This window comes from Pan paniscus, chromosome 2 (genome assembly GCF_029289425.2).
Source record: "Pan paniscus chromosome 2, NHGRI_mPanPan1-v2.0_pri, whole genome shotgun sequence".
Lineage (NCBI taxonomy): Eukaryota > Metazoa > Chordata > Mammalia > Primates > Hominidae > Pan > Pan paniscus.
This window is the reverse complement of record NC_085926.1, coordinates 132,358,668-132,379,837: the sequence shown is the minus strand read 5'-3', so window position 1 is coordinate 132,379,837 and position 21,170 is coordinate 132,358,668. Positions and strand designations below refer to the sequence as shown.

The following is a 21,170-nucleotide window of genomic DNA, read 5'->3' as shown; positions in this document are numbered from 1 at the left end:
GTCTGGACTGGCCAATCAGAGCATCGCGTTTAAACTCTGATGTGAGCCTCGTGCTCTGGGGACAACCAAGTGGGAGGCTAGAATGAACCCAACACAAAGGAAGGCTGAGCCAAAGACTGGGAGAACCAGCCTCTGAACTTTGACTGTCCTGGCGCATGGACTTTTCAGTTAGATGAGCCCTTAAGTTCCCCTGTTGACTTAAACCAATTTGATTTGGATTTTCAGTCATTTCTTAATGAAAATATCCTAATGGATATAAGTGTATCTGAGGGCTTCTAAGGATCTGGAAAGTTCACCTGGGAGAACAGCTGAGGTGATGTTATCCTGGGGAAGAGAAGACTCTAAGACTACAAGCTAACTCTCCTCAAATATCATGCTAATGAATGTTACTGGAAGATAAATTCAAAAGGTAGATGAGTTTTCTAATAACTAAAGTTGTTCAACAAAGGAACCGCCTTCTTCAGAAGGAGATGAACTCCCCAGCCAAGGATGAACAACCACCTGACAAGGACATTGGCACTGAGATTCATTCACTGGGTGGGAAGCATGAATTTCAAATGACTCTTTTGACACAAACAGTTAACAAAAAGTAGGAGAAGAAAAACATCACTAGGGAAAATAAGTGGAGGTGCTATAAAACTCTGCAAAACCCTGGTTTAACCAATGAGAAGTTTTGGTGTAGTTTTTTGAATCAGACTTGATCTATAGCCCCCTGCTGTTTAGCAAGAGAGTTAACGTGGAAGTCAGAGATATCACTGCGAAGAGAAAAGGCCTAAACACTTCTCTCTCATATAACATGAACTGTTTAAATGGGGATTCTGTAGCTGCGGTGGAATGCCAAGTGCAAAACCAGTGTTGGAGGAGGGACCTGGTGGGAGGTGTTTGGATGAGTGCAAAACCACTCAGCCACCATGATAATGAAATATTATGGAAGGGACCAGCCAGAAGCTTGGCAGGAATGAAGAATTCTAGATACACCTGCATATATGTGTGATTGTGGAAGTGACCAACACTGTCTCAGATCCCACAGCCTATAGTCAATCAGCAATTTCTACATAAACAGGCCCCTGGTGTTAAGTGCCTAGAGATTGAGAGAGGCATAGAACTGATGATGTTTTCATTAGTTCATGAGTTTGGTTATCATCATGTAATCTGGCCCCTTCTACTTCTCTGTCCTGTCCTCTCCCCAAGTCCATTGTACTTCAATCACTTGGACCTTCCTTTGATTCCTCAAACACGTATAGCTCATTCCTACCTCAGCTCTTGCTCTTCCTTCTGCCGGGAGAATGCTACCCCTATGTCTTTGTGTGGCTAGCTTTTTGGGGTTGTTCAGGTATTAACTCAAATGGCACCTGTTTGGTGAAGAAGTGCTGCCTTCTTGCACTACTTCCTGACTATCAATCCAAATTAGCAAACCCCTCACTAACCCATGTCTCAAGCCAAAGAGAACCCATCCTCTCCATCACATTATCTTGTCTTATTGTCTTCCTGGAACTCATTACTATCAGAAATTGCTTTTTCCTTTTATTTGCTGCTAGTTTATTTCCTTGTCTTTCCTCTACATTAAAGCACAAGCTCTACAAGAACAGGGGTCATGTGTTTTTTTACTGCTGCATCCTCAGCTCTTAGAGCAATTCCTGGCACATGGAACACATGTCATGAGTGTTTGTTGAATGAATATACTATTTCCTGCCTTGATCTTGGAGAACTTTCCTTCTATATAATGTTTTCTGGAAGACAGACAGAGTACACAAGTGAGTGAGACTCAGATAGAGAGACTCATTTGCTGAAAGGACTCACCCCTGGTCTGGTAACTTGCCCTTTAGTTGTCTCAGTGTCCTGAGGTAACCAGGTGGGAAGGAAACACAGGACTTTATCCAGAGCCCGGTCCCCTCTGTGAGCACATATAATACATTCCACATGAGCCAACTAACCCTATTTTTCAAAGGAGCCATGGCTCAGCAATAACCATCCCACCTTACTGCCTTTTCAGCAAACAGTTTCTGTTTTGTTCCTTGGTGAAGATATAAGAGTAGAAAAGTCCTCCCTCCCCCACTCTGTGAAAGCCCAGTGTGTTGGTGCCTTCTTGCACTACTATAAAGACATACCTGAGGCCAGGTAATTTATAAAGAAAAGTTTAATTGGCTTAAGGTTCTGTGGGCTGTACAGGCTTCTGCTTCTGGGGAGGCCTCAGGAAACTTACAATCATGGCCGAAGGCAAAAGGGAAGCCAGCACATCTTCACATGGCTGGCAAAAGAGACAGAGTGAAGTGGGAAGTGCTACACACTTTCAAACAATGAGATCTCGTGAGAACTCACTCACTGTAATGAGAACAGCAAGGGGGAAATCCGCCCCATGATCCAAACACCTCCTACCAGGTCCCTCCTCCAACACTGGGGATTACAATTCAACATGAGATTTGGGTGGGTACATAAACCTAAACCATATCACCCAGCAAGTCTTGAATGGACTTAACTCTTGAGCTTGACCATTGTTTTTCTTCTCAGTATTGATAAATGGTTACTTGTGGGCTTGCCCCATGCGTGTAAAAAGTGACAGAGGATGGTTTTTATGTGTAACTGTACCTCACTGACAGTGGGCTTGGACCACTTTCCAAGGGACTCTGGCCCATGGGAAAGTTTTTTCAGAACCTTGGGAAGAAGAGCCTGTAATTATTTATATGAAAGAAGACAGTGGGGGGAGTGCTGTTTGGAATGTCATCTCACAGGCTTTCCGGGAGTTAGGAGTAATCTCAGACACCCTAAATAAGTTACCCAACACAGATAGGGCTGGCTTTAGCCTCTTGGGGGAAGTCTGGGTGCAGGGGATGTGGAAACAGGTTTCACATGGGGAAAACAGAAAATGATCTTGAAGACAAGATGACAGCTCTAAAACAGGAACCACAGGGAATGTGCCCATTACATTTACAAAAATATATGTGGGACATATATTTTTTGGCTAGAATACTCAACTGTTGGGATAATCAGCATCCCAACTGTTGGGACAAACCAAAATATAATTCTTGGTTTGTTTTTAAAGCTGCTGGAAGAATAAGAATATGGTCTACCCTGCATTCACCCACTCATTTATTCATCAAGCAATATTTTTGAGTACCTGTTATGTTTTAGACAACCTTTTGGTTCTAGGGAATCAACTCTGAATAGGACAGTCAGGGTTCCCCTAATCATGGGGCTTATATTCTGAGGGTGAAGATAGACATTGACAAGATATTTGCACAAATAAGTAGCAACAGATATGAATTTAGTGTAGGAAATTTACCCAAATGAAAACAGGGCCTCACTGCCAGTGTCTTCCCAGTTGCACTCCACCTGTTGCAAGATCCTGTAAAAGCAGTGGAGCTTGGGGGTGAATAATGGCCAAAGGAGCAGATGAGCACCAGACCTTGATCCCAGGCTGTCTATATTCTTTACAGAAAAGGGGGCAGACCTAGGGGAATATAGCAAGCAAGGGGCCCCATTATTACACTTTGCCCCATTTCACTTCCTGCTCAAGCAGTGCTCTTACAGGAAAGTGGCTCTGGACGGGCCACTGCTGATCCACCCTACCCTCAAACCACTCTTTCCCTCTCTGCCAGCAATTGAAAAGCCACACATGGCTCTTCTAACACAGACTGCCTCACAAGTTGGGTCAATTCAGGTCCTCCGGGAAGCAGATGGCAGGATGGAGTTAGAAATGCAAAGAGATTTATTAGGGGAAATGACTGTGAAGATTGAAAGGGAAGAAGGAGCAGGAGGAGGCAGAAAGAGCCTTCAAACTGCAATGCAGTCCTGATCCTTGCAAAAGGAGATGGGGAAGGAAGGAGGTGTGTGTAGGTACGGAGAGCCTCAGAGCAGTACAGCCCCCGGAAAATCTCAGCCAACCCAAGAGGGAGCTCTAGAACCAAGATCACCCATTAGAGAAATCCTGCATTGCACAGAAATTGTCAAGGCCCTAGTGCCTCTGCTGTGCACAGTCATTGGCCATTGCTGCCCAGGAGAGTGTGGCCTCTGCTCAAACACAGCAACAGACCCTGAAGGTGCCACAGCTGGTGGCCATCAGCTCACTACACTCTCATCACAAGATTCCCTCGGAGGGAGAACTGAGTGGCACCTTCCACTGGCTGCCAACATGGCAGGCTTATGCGGGTGTGCTCACTCCCAGTGTTCCATTCCATGATTGATAACCAAGGTGAGTGTCTCTATAAGCACAGCCTTTGGCTCCAGGGGGTACAGTAGGGGTGAGATAAAGGCATAGGCACAACAGAGCACAGGCAGGCCCCTGGGGTTGGAAGAGACACCAGAAACATTGTTGAGGCTCCAGCAGTGCCAGCTGAATGGACAGCAGGGGGCAGGAAACACAGAGATTGGAAGGCCAGCAAGCCTAACTCAGAGAATCCCGGCCAGGAGGAAGAGAAGTGGCTGACTGCTGGGGAAGGCCACAGTGGATAAGCCAGTGATGGGGACATAAGACAAGCTGTACCCCCTGTTTCTCACATATAGGCAGCCAGCCTGCAAGCTTGGCATCCCTTCTTTGCTTCCCTGTATCCTCCTCCCATGAAATCCAAACACTCACCTCTATAAATATTTATTGATGTCCAATGGGGTTGGTCCTTCTGATCCTTGATAGGTTATTAACTGATATTGAGGAAAAACCTCAAAATTGTTTTTGATTGAAAATTCAAGAGTTAAGCTGAACTATCTTAAATTCATTTTAAGTTGTATTTCTCAAAATAGAGGAGAATCATCATCTTAGCAACTCATTTAGCTTAACGTGATAGTTCCCTTCATCTCTTGAAAAACTCAACCTGAAGTTTATGTCTGATGTTAAGAGGCCCTTGGACACACCCAAGATTATATTGTGTCATGCACTGAGGAGTACACTCAACTGAAATGTCTATTTCTAAGGTCCAAAGCTAAAATTAGATGAAATAAAACAATGCTGACCCAGCAAGAAGGGTCCCATGCTTTCAAGCACTCCACATATTATAAACACAAAACCTTACATTCATTTTCTCAATTAGCACCAGTTACGGACCAGGAAAACTCATCTCTGGAGCTTTTGCTCTGTGTCCTCAAAACAAAACCAACTGTCTGAATGCTGTGAAGGTGTAGCATTGGAGAGGAACAGTGTGCGTAGTTGGAGTTGGAAGTGCTTAGATCAAGAAAAGACAAATTAACTTGCCCAGTCCTTCCTGTTAGCATGAATGCAATAGGTAGCCTGGCATGACATTAACAGAATATACTTTCCCAGTCACGCTGAGCACTCGTTTCCTAACTTCTCTTCATGTTCCAGTGTGTGCCTCCAGAGGCTCTCATTATATAGTGCTGTGTTCATAACAGTTGTATATGGCGTGAGGAAGATTTTCAAATTAAATAATTCGCATTGCTCCTAAAGTTGGTTGTGGGCTGAATTTATGATGTTAAAATATGTGGGCCTCTATTTGCATTCTTGATGTAGGCCCCGCAAATGTTAGGGAACGGCCTGGACAGTGGCACTCTGGTAACCAAGCAGAAGTCAACAAAAAGTTCCACGTAAATTGGGCCACAGTTCATGAAAACATTCTTATGATAACTCATTAACAATGACAATAATCACAGCAGCAGTTCTGTAAACACACCTGCGGACACTGGGCGCTACATATTTTGCTCTCGTAATCAGCCTTTGCCTTGTTCTGTGTGGTGCCTCAGTGAGCTGTGGGCCAAGCACTGTGAGTCCCTGCCTTCCCAATGCAGAGACTCTGGGCTCTCTGATGGTCTGCTCTCCAGATGTTTCTGGGGGTTCCCAGGTGACGTCCCACATGGGCTCTGAAGCAAGGCCGCAGACATGCTTCCAGTCTCCCTGCTCACCGTTGGCCCCAGCACTGCTGCCCCTTCTGCCCAATGTCCTTGTGAGGGCATCTCTGCTGCCGGCTGTGGCTGAGCCCCACCAGAGCATTGCTGCATGTCCTAGGTTGGGGACCTGGCTCCCGCTTTGTGCCCTTCCTCCATGCTCAGAAATCCCTCCCACACTGCTGCTCCAAGCACATCCTGAGACAGCCCCAGGCCCAACCTTGTCTTGAGAGTCCCTGTTGCACTGGCTTCCACCCAGCTCCCAGACATCCTCCAAGGACAGGGCCCTCTCCCCACACCCTCCATCTGGCTGTCTACCCTCACCCCACCCAATCTCCAGGAATCTCCATGGCACACCCTCAGCCCAGAGAGCAGGTATTTCCTTTCCCACATCATCAGTGGGAGTGCTGAGTGGTCCTTTTCAAAACAAACATGTTGTCTGCCCCCAACATGACCCTTTTGAAATGTCATTTTTCTCAGCTTTAAAGGAAAAGAAAAGGCCATGCTAAGGTCCAGTTTCACTTAATGATCCATTACACATCCAACAATCCACCTGCTGTCTTCTCAGCTACTAAAACCGTCTTTATTTCCAGCCTGTCCCTCAGAGTTGGGCACACTTCAGGAGCAGAGGCCAGAGCCAACACTCACCATACCTCACACACCTCTGGGGAGAAAAGGGTCCTTAAAGTCAACTTCTGGAGCCTTCCCAAAGGAATACAGGCTGCCTGCACACATTCAAACAGAGGTGGAGGATCAAGGAAACCATGCAGTTGGATCTTCTAACTTTAGAAGTGGGGAAACTGAGGTGCAGAGAGGAGAAGCAACTGATCCAGGGTCATTCTGCAAGTCAGTGGCAGGGCATGAGCTCTGACCCATGGCACTTTCCATCACAGAAAGTCTACGGCTTCTGTTCCCAGGAGACAAGCCCACGCTTCCTCAGTAAATAGCAAGGGACTTCCAGGGCCTTTTCATCACCCCGAAGGAGGACTGTGGTCAGGAAGTGTGGGCAGAAGATATTGGACAGTCACCAACTGAGCTGGCTAGCTCCAGACTTGTTTGGGCCTGGAGCAGGGGAAGGAAGTGTGACAGCAGAAAGAAGGGAAGGGGAAATGGGGACCCCCACACACCCTGGCTTCTGCAGCATCTGCTCTCTGCCTCCTCCTTCCTGGGTCCCTTCCTGGGTTCTTTCCTGTACCCTCTTCTGGGTCCACCCTTCCCTCCTCCCAACTGCAATACCTCCTGCCTGGCCTTCCCCACTGTCTCATCACCTGGGTCTTCTTCTGAGTAGAACAAGAGCAGCTGAGAAAATGTTCAGGAAAGGAAAGGAAGGGGATAGTAAAGAGACAAGATATGCAGAACAGCTAATAGAGCTCCCCAAAGTGAAACCCTAATACTAACTCTAACCCTAACCCTCCATGCTGGCAGTGGAGCACCTTAGAGCAGTGGTCCCCAGCTTTGGCAGCACACTGAAATTACCCAAGGAGCTTTAAAAGATACACATGCCTAGACTCATCCCACAGACTGATTTATTTTTTTCAGTACAACTTAAGAACCAGGATTTGTAAAAGCTCCCTCAATGATTTGAGTATGTAGCCAAGGTTGCAATCCAATTATCAGAAGAAGAGTCCCTTGTCTATCTCATATTGGGTCCTCTGCTTCAATAAGAGGCAAATAATTTTTAGATAGAAAGTACTGAAATCTATTCTATTCCAAACCTACACATCAGAAATCCTGATTGTTCTAGCCTGGCTGTCAGATTTTCTGCTAAGCTATCTTCCCTGGCATCTTGGACTTCTGCTACCACTGTCAAATCTCGAGATCTCTGATTCTCCATAGTCCTTTTCAGTTCCCAAAGCTCCTTCATGTGAGGCTGTATGAAAAAAAGCTTATAGTCACCACTGCTGTGAATGTGGTCTTTTTAAAAGCTCATCTCTATCTTATAGTTATGACAGAGTAACTGGTACCAGAGTTGTCCTCCCACTGAAAACAATGAGAAAGTTGGACAAATTTATGAAACAGCTATTTCCAAATCCTAGACAACAAGAAGTGCAGAACTATGATCGAGAGTCATGAAACAAACAAGCAAGCCCTACAATATCCCTGGCTTTCTGCCAAGAGTCACTTTTCCAGACAGTGGTGCAGGGGAAGGAACACAAGCATAACACTGCAGTCTTGCCAAGTTAAGCAAGCAGAGATCAGGGTTAAGGGAGGCTAAATCAGCTGGAATTTATGGGGCAGAGCACTGGAACAGAGAGAACTATGCAGAGAACGAGGCTAGAATCTGCATAGGGGTCTCCTTGAATCTATTGCTGAAAACTAAGCTCTGAATGCTTAGGTTAAAACTCCACAAAGCTATGCAAAGAAGTACTGAGAATCTGTATGCTGAACAGTTCCTAGAGCTTACACAAGCTATGAGATAGTAGAGATCCAGCCAGAGGGAAGAGATCTCATTTAACACCCAGGGAACTCAGTGGAGATCCTAGAAGAGTTGTAACTTGGTAGTAAAACTAAATAAAAGAGACCTAAAATAAAGGCTACTCTAGACCTGCCTTAGAAAAATTTAACACAAACTTTGAAAAAAAATGAGCTGATTCTAAGTTCCCTAAGTGCATGCCACAATAAAATTTAATATTCTTTACAAGAAACAGAAGTCATCCACTCAAAAAGGTAACTGTGACAATGCCTAGCATCCAGTAAAAATTACTAGACATACAAAAATGCAGGAAAATGTGACCCATACTTAGGGGAAACATCAGTCAATAAAAACATACCCAGAATGACAGAGACTTTGGAGTTAACAAAAAAGGATATTAAAACAACTATTACAAATATGCTCATGTAAACAGACATAATGCGAAAAGAAATGAGAGTTATAAAAAAGAACAAATAAAAACTATAGGGATAAAAAAAGAGGTATTAAATTAAAACTTTATTGGATGAAATTACCAGCTAATTAAACACTGCAGAAGAAAAGGCAAGTGAATTTGAAGACATAACAATAAAAACCCTCCAAAATGACACATGCAAAAGAAAAAAAAGACTAAAATAAATTAACAGAGCCTATTAACTATGGAAACATATCAAGTAGTTGAACATATGTGTGAAGAAGTAAAGGCCAGAAAAATACTTGATGAAATAATACCTGAAATTCTTCCAAATTTGATAACATTTCTAAAACCACAGATTTAGTAAACTCACTTAATCCCAAGAAAGGTATGCACAAATAAAACTACATGACAGCATATTGCTGAAAACCAAGGATAAGGAGAAAATCATAAAAGCAGACATTTTTAAAAGACAAATAACACATAAAAAACAAAATGAGAATTTCCAAGATTTATCATTAGAAAAAAGTGCAAGCCAGAAGACAGTGGAATGACACTTTAAAAATTCTGAAAGAAATGAGGTCAGGAGTTTGAGACCAGCTTGGTCAATATGGTGAAACCCCGTCTCTACTAAAAGATACAAAAATTAGCCAGGCATGGTGGCACGTGCCTGTAGTCCCGGCTACTCAGGAGGCTGAGGCAGAAGAATCACTTGAACCCGGGAGGCGGAGGTTGCAGTAAGCTGAGATTATGCCACTGCATTCCAGCCTGGGTGACAGAGTGAGACTCTGTCTCAAAAAAAAAAAAAAAAAAAATTCTGAAAGGAAAACAAATCAATAGGAAGTAAAAATATCTTTCAAAACCAAAGATGAAGTAAAGATCTTTTCAGACAAACACAAGCTGAGAGAATTCATTTTCAACAAATCTGCTCTACAACAAGAATTGCTTTTACTTTATATTTATACTTTTTAACTATAAACAGAAATTTTTAATAAATATAAATAGAAGTTTTTCAGGTGGAAGAAAAATCATACTGATGGAAACCTGGATCTATACAAAGGAATGAAAAACACCAGAAATAATAAATAAGTGGGCAAATATGAAAGGTTTTTATTTTAAAATTTATTTAAAACATAACCGGTTATTCAAAGAAAAATAATAACATGTTGTGGGATTTATAACAGAAATAAAATGTATAATAACAACAGTACAAAAGATCGAAGAATTAAATAATATTGTTGTAAGTTTCTGTATTATATCCTGAAGTGGTATTATATTATTTAAGGGTAGAGTGTGATAAGTTAAAGATACATTGTGAATCCTATGTAACCACTAAAAAAAAAAAAGTCAACCAGATTTTAAAGAAGGCCGAAGTATTAACATATGCTGTCTATAGGAACCCCACTTTAATTGTAGACACAGGAAAATTAAAGATAAAAAAATTTTATAGAAAAAGATATACCATGGCCGGGCGCGGTGGCTCATGCCTGTAATCCCAGCACTTTGGGAGGCCGAGGCGGGTGGATCACGAGGTCAAGAGATCGAGACCATCCTGGCCAACATGGTGAAACCCCGTCTCTATTTAAAAATGCAAAAAAAAAAAAAAAAATTACAAAAAGGCGTGGTGGTGGGGCGTGCCTGTAGTCCCAGCTATTTGGGAGGTTGAGGCAGGAGAATTGCTTGAAGCCAGGAGGCACAGGTTGCAGTGAGCCGAGATCATGCCACTGCACTCCAGCCTGGCAACAGAGCAAGACTCCGTCTCAAAAAAAAAAAAAAAAAAAGATATACCATGCGAGCACTAATTATAAGAAAGCTAAGATAGCTATATTAATATTAGATGAAGTAGACTTCAGATCAAAGAATATTACCAAAGATATAAAGGAACATTTCATAATAATAAAAGGGTGAATATGCCAAGAGAACATAACAATCCTAGATGCTTAACATCTAGGGTTAAAAAACAAACTTCAAAATACATTGAACAAAAGATAACTGACAAGAGAAATATACTTTATAATTTAGATATTTATGTATCTAAATTTTTATCTAAATATGTATTTATGTATCTAAATTTTATCTAAATATGTATTTAGATATTTATGTATCTAAACTTTATCTAAATATGTATTTAGATATTTATGTATCTAAATTTTATCTAAATATGTATTTAGATACATAAATTTATGTATCTAAATATTTATGTATTTAGACATTTCAATATTTCTCTCTTATTAATGAGTAGAGAGAAAACCAGCTAGTACGTTGAAGATTCGAACAATAGTATCAATCAACTTGATCTCACTGACATTTATAGAACACCCCATCCCAAAACAGCAGCACACACATTTTTCTCAAGCGCACATAAAACATTTGCCAAGATAGATCATATTCTGGGCCATAAAATAAGTCTCAATAAATAAAGATTGAATTATATATTCTCTGCCCACTCATAATTACATTAGAAATAGAGAACGAGAAGATATTTGGGAATAAAATCCCCAAATATTTGGAAATTTTTAAGTTTTCTTGATAACCCATGTGTGGTATTATGACACACACACACACACACACACACACACACACACAGGTTTCCTCTACCTCATACTGTAAAACAGAAAGCATGTAAACCTGTCTGTCGAGCAATATTATTTGGACCTGCTAAATGGAAACAAGTACAATCGCCAGGGCCCAAGCAGATATCCCTGTGTCCTCCCTGGAGGTGGCCACCTGGGTCCATGAAATTAATTGATATAGGATAGTGGGTACTGCAGCAGTGGAGAGATGGGTTGAGTCAAGATAGTTTCTTTTGCACCCTCTCAGGCACATAATGCCAGTAAGAACTGTTCTGTTTGTCATAAAAGGAGACAGAGACTGCTGATGGCTATGCGGCAGATTCCCTGGTGAAAAGGCCCTGAACACAGCTGGCAAAGGAGGCTGGTGCTGGGAGCCCTGGAGGCTGCAAATGGGTCTTGACAAGAATAGACACTGACTCTGGACTGGGCTTTTGCATGCCTGGTGGGAAATGAAAATGCTCAGAGTGCCATAAAAATTAAAAAAAAAAAACAGAACAGAACAGAAGATATTGCATAAATTTGGATGGCTGACTGCCATTTCTTCAGACCAAGTAACACATACAGCCCATAATGTCCAACAATGGGCAGAGAGATATCCTCCCTCAACTAATAGTTTGATAGAGGAGAACAGGCAATTGAAACATTGGTTGCCTAAAGCAGGGAGAAACAAAAGCTTGCAGGGCTGCCTTGCACACCTTCACAATTTTGTGCTCACACTCAACATGAGTGGGACTATAGTATCCCCACTAGATTTTTTTCTCTGTTTTTCTGGTTGATCTGGGGAAGGGGAGGTGGGGAGGGCACTGGTATGAGTATGCACCTCTTGCTAGGGGAGGAGTATATTGGTATAATGGCTATAATTTTTTTTTCTTCCCCAAATCACCTCAAGAAAATTTTTTTCTCCTCTCAGAATTCCTAAGGGCCTGATGCAGGTGGCTTGTGCGTTCACCCTCTGGCAAAACTGGGACCAAGTATAAATACAGTTATAATGCCTGGTGGTGAAAATGGCTCACTAGTTTGGAATCCATATAACCCTACCCTATGTGAATGGGAACAGGCTGAGTGGGAGGCACTTGCCAGACTAGTGCTGCTGCCTGCAATCTAGACCAGCACAGTGGCAATTCTAATGTCCTGTCCAAAGGTGAAAAATTTGGATATTAATGGAGAGCAGGAGAAATAGTAGATGAGTGTAAATGAATAAACAAATGAGTTATTAATTGAGGGAAGCTCAATATTACATGAACAACTCAAAAGTCTCAGAGCAACAGATGATACTGTCTCTTAGCTCAATTATTCCTTATGCCTGAAAGGGTGGAGCTGTATATTTGTCGGGACCACTCCTGTTTTGGGAACCTGAAAAGATTGAAAGGAAGACTGCAAACCTGAGTGGCCTCACCCTAGGACATTTGTACAATATGATGGACTGGACTAATTATTAAAGATTCTGTATATTCTTTTGATGTAAGGGATCTGTGGTCAAAACCAGCAGGTGGTCTGTGGTGGCAATGGAAGCCAAGTTGATTAAAGGGAGGCTCCATGGAGGGCATACATATGTTTTGGTTTTCGTCCCTGATTCCTGGCTTAGGACTCCTAAAATCCTTGGGATCTCCAGAGTGCTGTCTTTTGTGTATGTGTTTTGTCCGATAGATTCAACGGTGGGGCTGGTCACTGGAAAGACCAAGGCGGGATTAGAGAGTTGGGACTTTCAGCCTCACACCCCCAACACACAGGGAGGGGAAAGGAGTTGCAGGTCAAGCTGATTACCAATGGCCAGTGGTTTAATCAATCATGTCTATGTAATAAAGCCTCCATAGAATCCCAAGAGGATAGGGTTCAGAGAGGTTCCAAATAGCTTATCATGTGGAGGTTGCTAGAGGGTGGTGTGACCAGGGAGGGCATGGAAGCTCCACGCCCCTTCTCCCATACCTTGCCCTACACTTCTTTTCGTTTGTATCCTTAGTAATGTTCTTTAAAATAAACCAATAAATGTGTTTCCTTGAGTTCTATGAGCCACTCCAGGAAATGAATCAAACCCAAAGAGGGGGTAGTGGGAACCCCAACTTGAAGCCAGTCAGTCAGAAGTTCTGGAGGCCCAGACTTGTGACTGCAACGGGAGATGTCGGGGGCAATCTTGGGAACTGAGCCCCCAGCCTGTGGGCTCTGACACTGTCTCCAGGTAGATTGTGTTGGAATTGAATTGGACACCCAGCTGGTGTCTGTGGCTTGGTGTGTGGGGCTTTCCCCCACACATTTGGTCAAGAAGTCTTCCTCTGTGTTGATTGTTGTGGTGGTGTGGTGTGAGAGCAGAGGGAAACTCAGTTGGAGAGAGAGTTTTTCCCTGTACAGTACAGGTCAAAGAAGAAATCATGAAGGAAATATTTTGAAGTAGATGAAAATAAACACACAACATACCATTTGTGCAAGGTAGCTAGAGCAGTACATAGGGAAAAATTAATAGCTTTAAATGTTTATATTAGAAAGGAAAAAATGTCTAAAATCAATTATCTAAGCTTCCAACTTAAGAAGCTAAAAAATAAAGATCAAATTAAGTCCAAAATAGAAAGAAGGAAATAATAAAGATCAGAGTGGAAACCAGTGAAAATGGACAAAAACAGTAAGAATATCAATTTTTTTAATTCGACGGTTTTTAAAAATAATAATAAAATTGATAAACCATTAGCTAGATCGATCAGGAAGAAAAGAGAGAAAACACAAATAACTGATATCAAGAACGAAAGACAGGCTGGGCGCGGTGGCTCACGCCTGTAATCCCAGCACTTTGGGAGGCCCAGGCGGGTGGATCACGAGTTCAGGAGATCGAGACCATCCTGGCTAACACGGTGAAACCCTGTCTCTACTAAAAATACAAAAAAAAATTAGCCGGGCGAGGTGGCAGGCGCCTGTAGTCCCAGCTACTCGGGAGGCTGAGGCAGGAAAATGGCGTGAACCCAGGGGGCAAAGCTTGCAGTGAGCCGAGATCACGCCACTACACTCCAGCCTGGGCGACAGAGCGAGACTCTGTCTCAAAAAAAAAAAAAAAAAAAAAAAAAGAAAGACAGCATAAATAAAACAGAATATTATGAAGAACTTTATGCCAATAAATTTGACAACTTAGATAAAATAGACAAATTATTTGAAAAATATGATTTGCCAAAACTGGAAAAGAAGTTAAAAATCTGGAGTGCCATACACTTATTAAAGAAATTGAATTTGTAAATAAATCCCTTCCTACAAAGAAAACTCCAGGTCTAGATGGCATCACTGATGAATTCCTTACAACATTTCAGAAAGAAATAATACAAATTTCAGGTAAATATTTTCATAAAATAGAGGAGGTAACATTTCCCAATTTGTTTAACGAAGATAACATTATCCTGATACCAAAACCAGACCAAGATATTGTAAGAAAACTAAAGACTAATGTCCCTCATGAACATAACATAAAAATCTCTAACAAAATATTAGCAGAGTCTACCAATTTTATTTTTATTTTTAAAATTGTAATATTGTTTATTTAACTTCAAAAGCATTTCAGCATTCTAAACATACAAAAAAAAAACAACATTGCAAAGCGTGTTTAAGTACAGAAGGCTTTTGAACTTTCATTGATGCAGTGGCTCTTCCCTTTGCTGACACTGAAGAATTCTACAGTTTGTTTAAGAAACAGTTTAAAAACTATCACACTTAACTAAAACAAACAAACAAAAAAACACTTCTCATGCCAGCCGACCCACTTTTGTCTATAGCTAAGAATGGAGGCAGAATGCTACGTCATTATATACAGAAACATGACAACCTGAAGTTAAATGGATGCCTGCTGCAGTCACCAGGTCCAACCTCACAGTGCATGAGCTACGACCCCTCTAAAAGGCATCTTCCCCTGCAGCCTCAATGCCAAGCAAGGAGTGTCAAGAGTTTGTCTCAATTGTTTTGTTCTTTTTACAAACTAGAGATATATACAGTGATAACTCAGGATTTCTAGCCAATAACTATATGTTAACACCACTTTACAAGTTAAAAAAAAGGGGCGGGGGAGAAACATCTTTAAATGCCTTGTCACACCAACAGCAAAGTGCGCAGAGTGAGGAGAACACAAGATTATTTTTTCATTTTAAAAATGTTTAGAAATATATACAATTTTGATACAGCTTCAGGGTGCTCTGGACACCGATGGCCATTTCATGTAAACCACTGACAATTTCTAGAGCACTTTGAGAGACTACAATCTGATCGTGATCAAATTTTGTAATTAAACCTAATGAGGGCAACAGACACTTGATGTGTTAATTAAGGTGCTCCCCTACTCTAACGTATTCACATGGAGACAGATAAACAGTTTTTAAAATTCATCCTTCTCATCCTCTTTTTCCTACTGGTCATCTTTGTCTTCCTCTTCCACGTTTTTTCCAGGCAACCTTAGCAGGACCCTTTGCACCATCAAACTTTCTTTTAGTCAGCAACATCTTTCTCATACTTCTTCAGCTTTGTCGCCTTGGTGATGTAGGGCGGCTTTTCACTGTTACATGTTAATCCACATCTCACCCAGCCTTTTTGCGACATTTCCAATAGAGATACCAGGGTTTGTGGATTTGATATTAGGGCAGAATTCGGAACAGAGCAGGAAGAATCCAGACAGTGGGATCCAAACAAAGGATTAGGGACCAACTAACGGAGGCAAGAATAAGGATCCTAATGCCTCCCTTAGCTGGTCCGTAATCCTTCATTTCCCAATCATAGCATACTTTATCCACCTTTGCCATTTCATCAAATTTAGACTTCTCTTTCCCAGACATTATCTTCCGCTTCTCAGGGCACTTCCTGGAAAATTCTGCAAAATTGACAGGGACCTCTGGGGTTTTCTTCTTATGTTCTTCTCTGCACATCTGCGCAAAGAAGGCATAAGCAGACATCTTGCCCTTTGGTTTCTTGGGGTCAGCTTTAGCCATCCTGACTGTATTGTTCACTAGTCTGGGCAAGCACAGGGCATGACACGCAGCTCAGCACTCCCCAGCCTCAAGCTAGCTGCCTCCACGAGAGACGCCTTAAGATTTTTAAAAGGAATAACATGTTGTAAACAAATAGAGTTTATCCCAGGAATGCAAAGGTTATTCAACATTTAAAACTTCATCAACACAACTCACCATGTTAACAGAATAAAAGAGAACAACTGGGTGATCATCTCAAGATAAAAAACAAATGAAAAATGCAAACAAAACCATTTGACAAAATTCCACATCTATTCACCATAAAAACTCTCAACAAACTAGGAGCAGAGAATTTTCTCAGCTGATGAATGGCATCTATGACAAACCTAAACTAGCTTTATACTCAATGGTAAAAGATGGAATGAGTTCTAATCTAAAATCACGGACAAAGCAAGAATATCTGTTCTTACCAATTCTAACCAACATTATACAGGAGATTCTAGCCAGTGAAAGAGAAAAGTAAGAAATAAGTGTCATGTAGATTTGAAAATAAGAAGTAAAACTATCTTTATTCTCATGTGACATGACTGTGTACATAGAAAATCCTGAGTCTACAAAAATGCTACTAGAAATAAGAAGTTTTAGATCATAGAATACTAGCTCAACATACAAAAATCAAATATATGTCTACATAATGTCAAGAACAATGGAAAAGAAATTTTATGATACCATTCTCAATACCATTAAAAAATTCTATATTTAGGGATAACTTAACAACAAAAAGGTATAATACTTGTGCACAGAAAACTACAAAACATTGCTGAGAGAAATTAAACATCTAAATAAATAGACATGAATTGGAAGACAATATTATCAAAAATCAGTTCTCCCCAAATTGATCTGTAGATGTAATGCAATCTTGACAAGTTGATTCTAAAATTTATATAAAGCTGCAAAACACCTAGAATGGTTAAAACAATTTTTATAAACAACAACTTTGGGATACTTGCCCTGTCTGATTTCAAGACTTACTATAATTCTTTTTTTTTTTTTGAGACGGAGTCTTGCTCTGTCGCCCAGGCTGGAGTGCAGTGGCGCGATCTCGGCTCACTGCAAGCTCCGTCTCCCGGGTTCACGCCATTCTCCTGCCTCAGCCTCCTGAGTAGCTGGGACTACAGGCGCCCGCCACCGCGCCCAGCTAATTTTTTTTTTTTGTATTTTTAGTAGAGACGGGGTTTCACCGTGGTCTCGATCTCCTGACCTTGTGATCCACCCGCCTCGGCCTCCCAAAGTACTGGGATTACAGGCGTGAGCCACAGCGCCTGGACGACTTATTATAATTCTATAGTTATTAAGACAAGGTGGTATTAACATAAAGACAGACATATAAATCAATGAAACAGAGTCCAGAAATGGAGCCAAACATATGTGATCAATTATTTTTTAATGAAAAATAGATCATAGACCTAAAGATAAAAAACAAACTATAAAACTTCTAAGAGAAAAACTTAAGAGCACATTTTTGTGACCTTAGGGTAGGCAAAATTTCTTAGATAGGACATCAAAAAGCACAAACCATAAAATACAAAACATTAAATTGAATTTCATAAAAGTTAAAAATACGTCTATTTTTGAAAGATATTATTTAAAAAATGACAGGACTGGCCAGGAGCTGTGACTCACGCATTCAATCCCAGCATGTTAGCAGGCTGGGAAGAGGGGAACACTTAAGCCCAGGCGTGCAAGACCAGCCTGGGAAACGTAGTGACACTCCATCTCTACAAAAAAATAAGAATTAATTAGCCAGGTGTGGTGGCACACACCCGTGGTCCCAGCTACTCGGGAGGCCAAGGCAGGAGGATCACTTGAGATCAGGAGGTCAAGGCTGCAGTGAGCTGTGATTGTGCCACTGCACTCCAGGCTGGGTGACAGAGAGAGACCCTGTCTCAAAAAATAATAATAAATAAATAAATAAATAAAGACAAGTCAAGCCACAGAATGGAAGAAAATGTATCAGATTAATACACACACATACACACACACACACACACACACACAATCTAACAGAGAACTTGTATCCAAAATATATAAAGAACTCAATAAAAAGAAAACAAACAATGGCAAAAGATTTGGCCAGACCTCACAAAAGAAGATACATAAAATGATGCTCAAAATCTTCAGTCACAGGAAAACACAAAGTAAGACCATAATAAAATACACAGCTTAGCCACTAGCGTGGCTAAAATTTAAGACTGACAATATAATGTGCTGACAAAAATGTAAAGCAACTAGAACTCTCATACATTGCTGATAGGAATATTAAGTGGTACAAAAACCTTGGAAAATAATTTGGCAGCTTCTGAAAAGTTGAAAATATATTATCCTACTGTCAGCAATTCCATCCCCAGGTATTTGCCCAAGAGAAATGAAAACATTTTCCACACAAAGACTTATAAACAAAAGCTTGTAACAGCTTAATTTATAACAGACAACTAATGTAAACAACCCAACTGTCCATCACAAATGAATGAATAAACTCATCATGGTGTATCCACATAATAGAATACTATTCAACAATAAAAAAGGAACAAACTATTGCTAACCACAAAAAAGGACGAATCTCAAGAGCAATGTTATGAGTAAAAGAAACCAGATACAAAGAATTACATACTTTATGACTCCATTTACATGAAACTCTGATAAAGACAAGGGCCGGTGGTGGCTCACACCTATAATCCCAATGCAACAGGAGGCCAAGGAAGGAGGAATGTTCAAGACAAGGAGTTTAAGACCAGCCTGAGCAACAAAACAAGACCCTATCTCTGCAAAAACAAAAACAAAAAACAAAAAAAAAAAACCCTTAAATTAGCCAGACGTGGTGGCGCATGCTGTAGTCCCAGCTACCCAAGAGGCTGAGGCAGGAGGATCACGTGAGCCCAGGAGTTCAAGACTGCAGTGAGCCATGATTGCACCACTGCACTCCAGTCTGGATGACAGAGCAAGACCCTGTCTTTAAAAATAAATTAAAATTTTAAAAAGACAAATTTAACCTATAGTGACAAAAGCAGATCAGTTCTTGCCTGAGGCTGGGGTGGTGGGAGGGGATTGACCGCAAAAGGATACAGGCAGTACCAGCCACAGAATTTGCAGGGCACAATGCAAAATGAACTTGCAGGGCCCCTTATTAAAAAAATTATTAAGAATTTCAAGGCAGCAACAGCAGAGCAGTAAATCAAGCGTGGGGCCTTTCTGAGCACATGTCCTTGTGTGACTGCACAGGTTGTGCATACCCATGAAACCAACCCTGGACACAAGTGAACTTTTCATGATATGAAAATGTCCTATATCTTGATGGTGATATTCTATACCTACATTTGTGCACATTTATCAAAATGCATAAAGCTATGGTTAAAGTGGCAAGAAAGTCCTAGATCATTGAGGAGAACAAAACTGCAGACAAACCAGCCAACACTCTAGTGATTTGAAGTCTTCATTAATCTACTAAAAACAGCCCTTTTGCCTTCAGATTTCAACCATGCCTTCTCCAAAAACCTCCTAGAACATCCTCATCTTCTTTCATTGTTTATTTATTAAATATCTACTCATGGACATTATACAAGAAGCCAGAGACACAAAGACTTTTTAAAAATGCATTTCCTGCTATCAAAGAATGAATGTTCCAGCACTGCACTGTCCAATACAATAGCTATTAGCTACAAGTGGCTATTTAAATTTAAATCAATGAAAATTAAATTAAGTTTAAAATGTATTTATGTGTTCATGCTACATTACAATTGCCCAATAGCCACATGTGGCTGACAGAGACGAAACTGGACAACAATCTCTTGGCAGAAAATTCCACTGGACAGAGACACGGAGGCAGGCAATGGGAGATATACATTATCTAGGTAGTTCCACATCTGTCCTGGTGTTAAATACTTGCTGAAACCACATCTTTTGCATTCCATTACCTACAAACCAGAAGCAGCCAGGCAAGGGGGATGCAGTGGGTGTGGGGTCCTGCTTGCATGGGGAAAAACAGCCAACCCCTGGAAAGCTTGCCTTTTGTCAAACATGAGCTCACCTTGTCTTTCTGGGCTAAAATATTCTTAAGAAGCTCTCAATGAGTATTTCTCTAGTTCATTACAGTTATCCAAGTATTACTTGTTGCTCCAAGTACCCCAGGTGAGAGCATCAGCCCAGAGGTCTTCAACTCCTCCTCCCCAGTAGCCTAAGGGACGTGATGCTTGACCACCAGCTGCACTGACGTCCTGTCTGAAATTTGGGGAGGGGCATATCAGTGGCTGCAAAGACAGTAGTAATTTGTTGCCGACCTCCACCCTGAGATTTGGAAACACTCCCTCCTGTCTTTCCTGATGAAAATAACTTTGCACCAATGTAATATTTTAATCCCCCAGCTGATTCATGAAACCTTTCTTCAGTGTATCTGTCAAGGACTTACCAGCCTCTGCTTAAACACCTCCAGCGATGAAGAGCTCTACTTCCCACCCCAGCTCATCCATCACTCGGTAGCAGTCTTCCTTTGATGCAATCAGACAGAAGGTGGCTATGGAGACTCCTCCCATTTGTCCCGGTTCCCTGAGGGCTCCAGGTTCCCCACCCAGAACCTTATCCTCTCCTACCTAGAAGTCTGTCCTCATCAGCATCTCTCCATGAGCCCTGTGTAGGAGAAGGAGACCCTAGCATGTTCTGCTCCTGCATCCTCTGTCATAGAGAGTGCGTAGAAATGGTGGCCCTCTCAGCATCACTGGTCCAGAACCTCATTTAAGGTCTTCTATTAAGCTCTTCTATTAACAAAAAAATCATCAAAAAAGTTACCTTTACATCTATGACAAAACCATTGTTAAAATTGCAAGTCGCTCAGGCTTCTCTGCATAAGATCCATGTGAGACATTTCCTTTTAGAATGAAGCTCTGTTTTTAAAAAAAATTTTCCAAGAAATTGTTACATTTTCTCTTTTATTATGAGACCTCTGTAGGTATTTCTCATAAGGCTGC

The 21,170-nt window shown here is 41.3% G+C and overlaps 1 pseudogene; it reads right to left on the bottom strand.

The window, feature by feature from the left end:
- Positions 1 to 15,566: 15,566 nt before the first annotated feature.
- LOC100993272 (high mobility group protein B3-like) lies at positions 15,567 to 16,519 on the bottom strand (annotated as a pseudogene).
- Between the last annotated feature and the right edge of the window lie 4,651 nt (positions 16,520 to 21,170).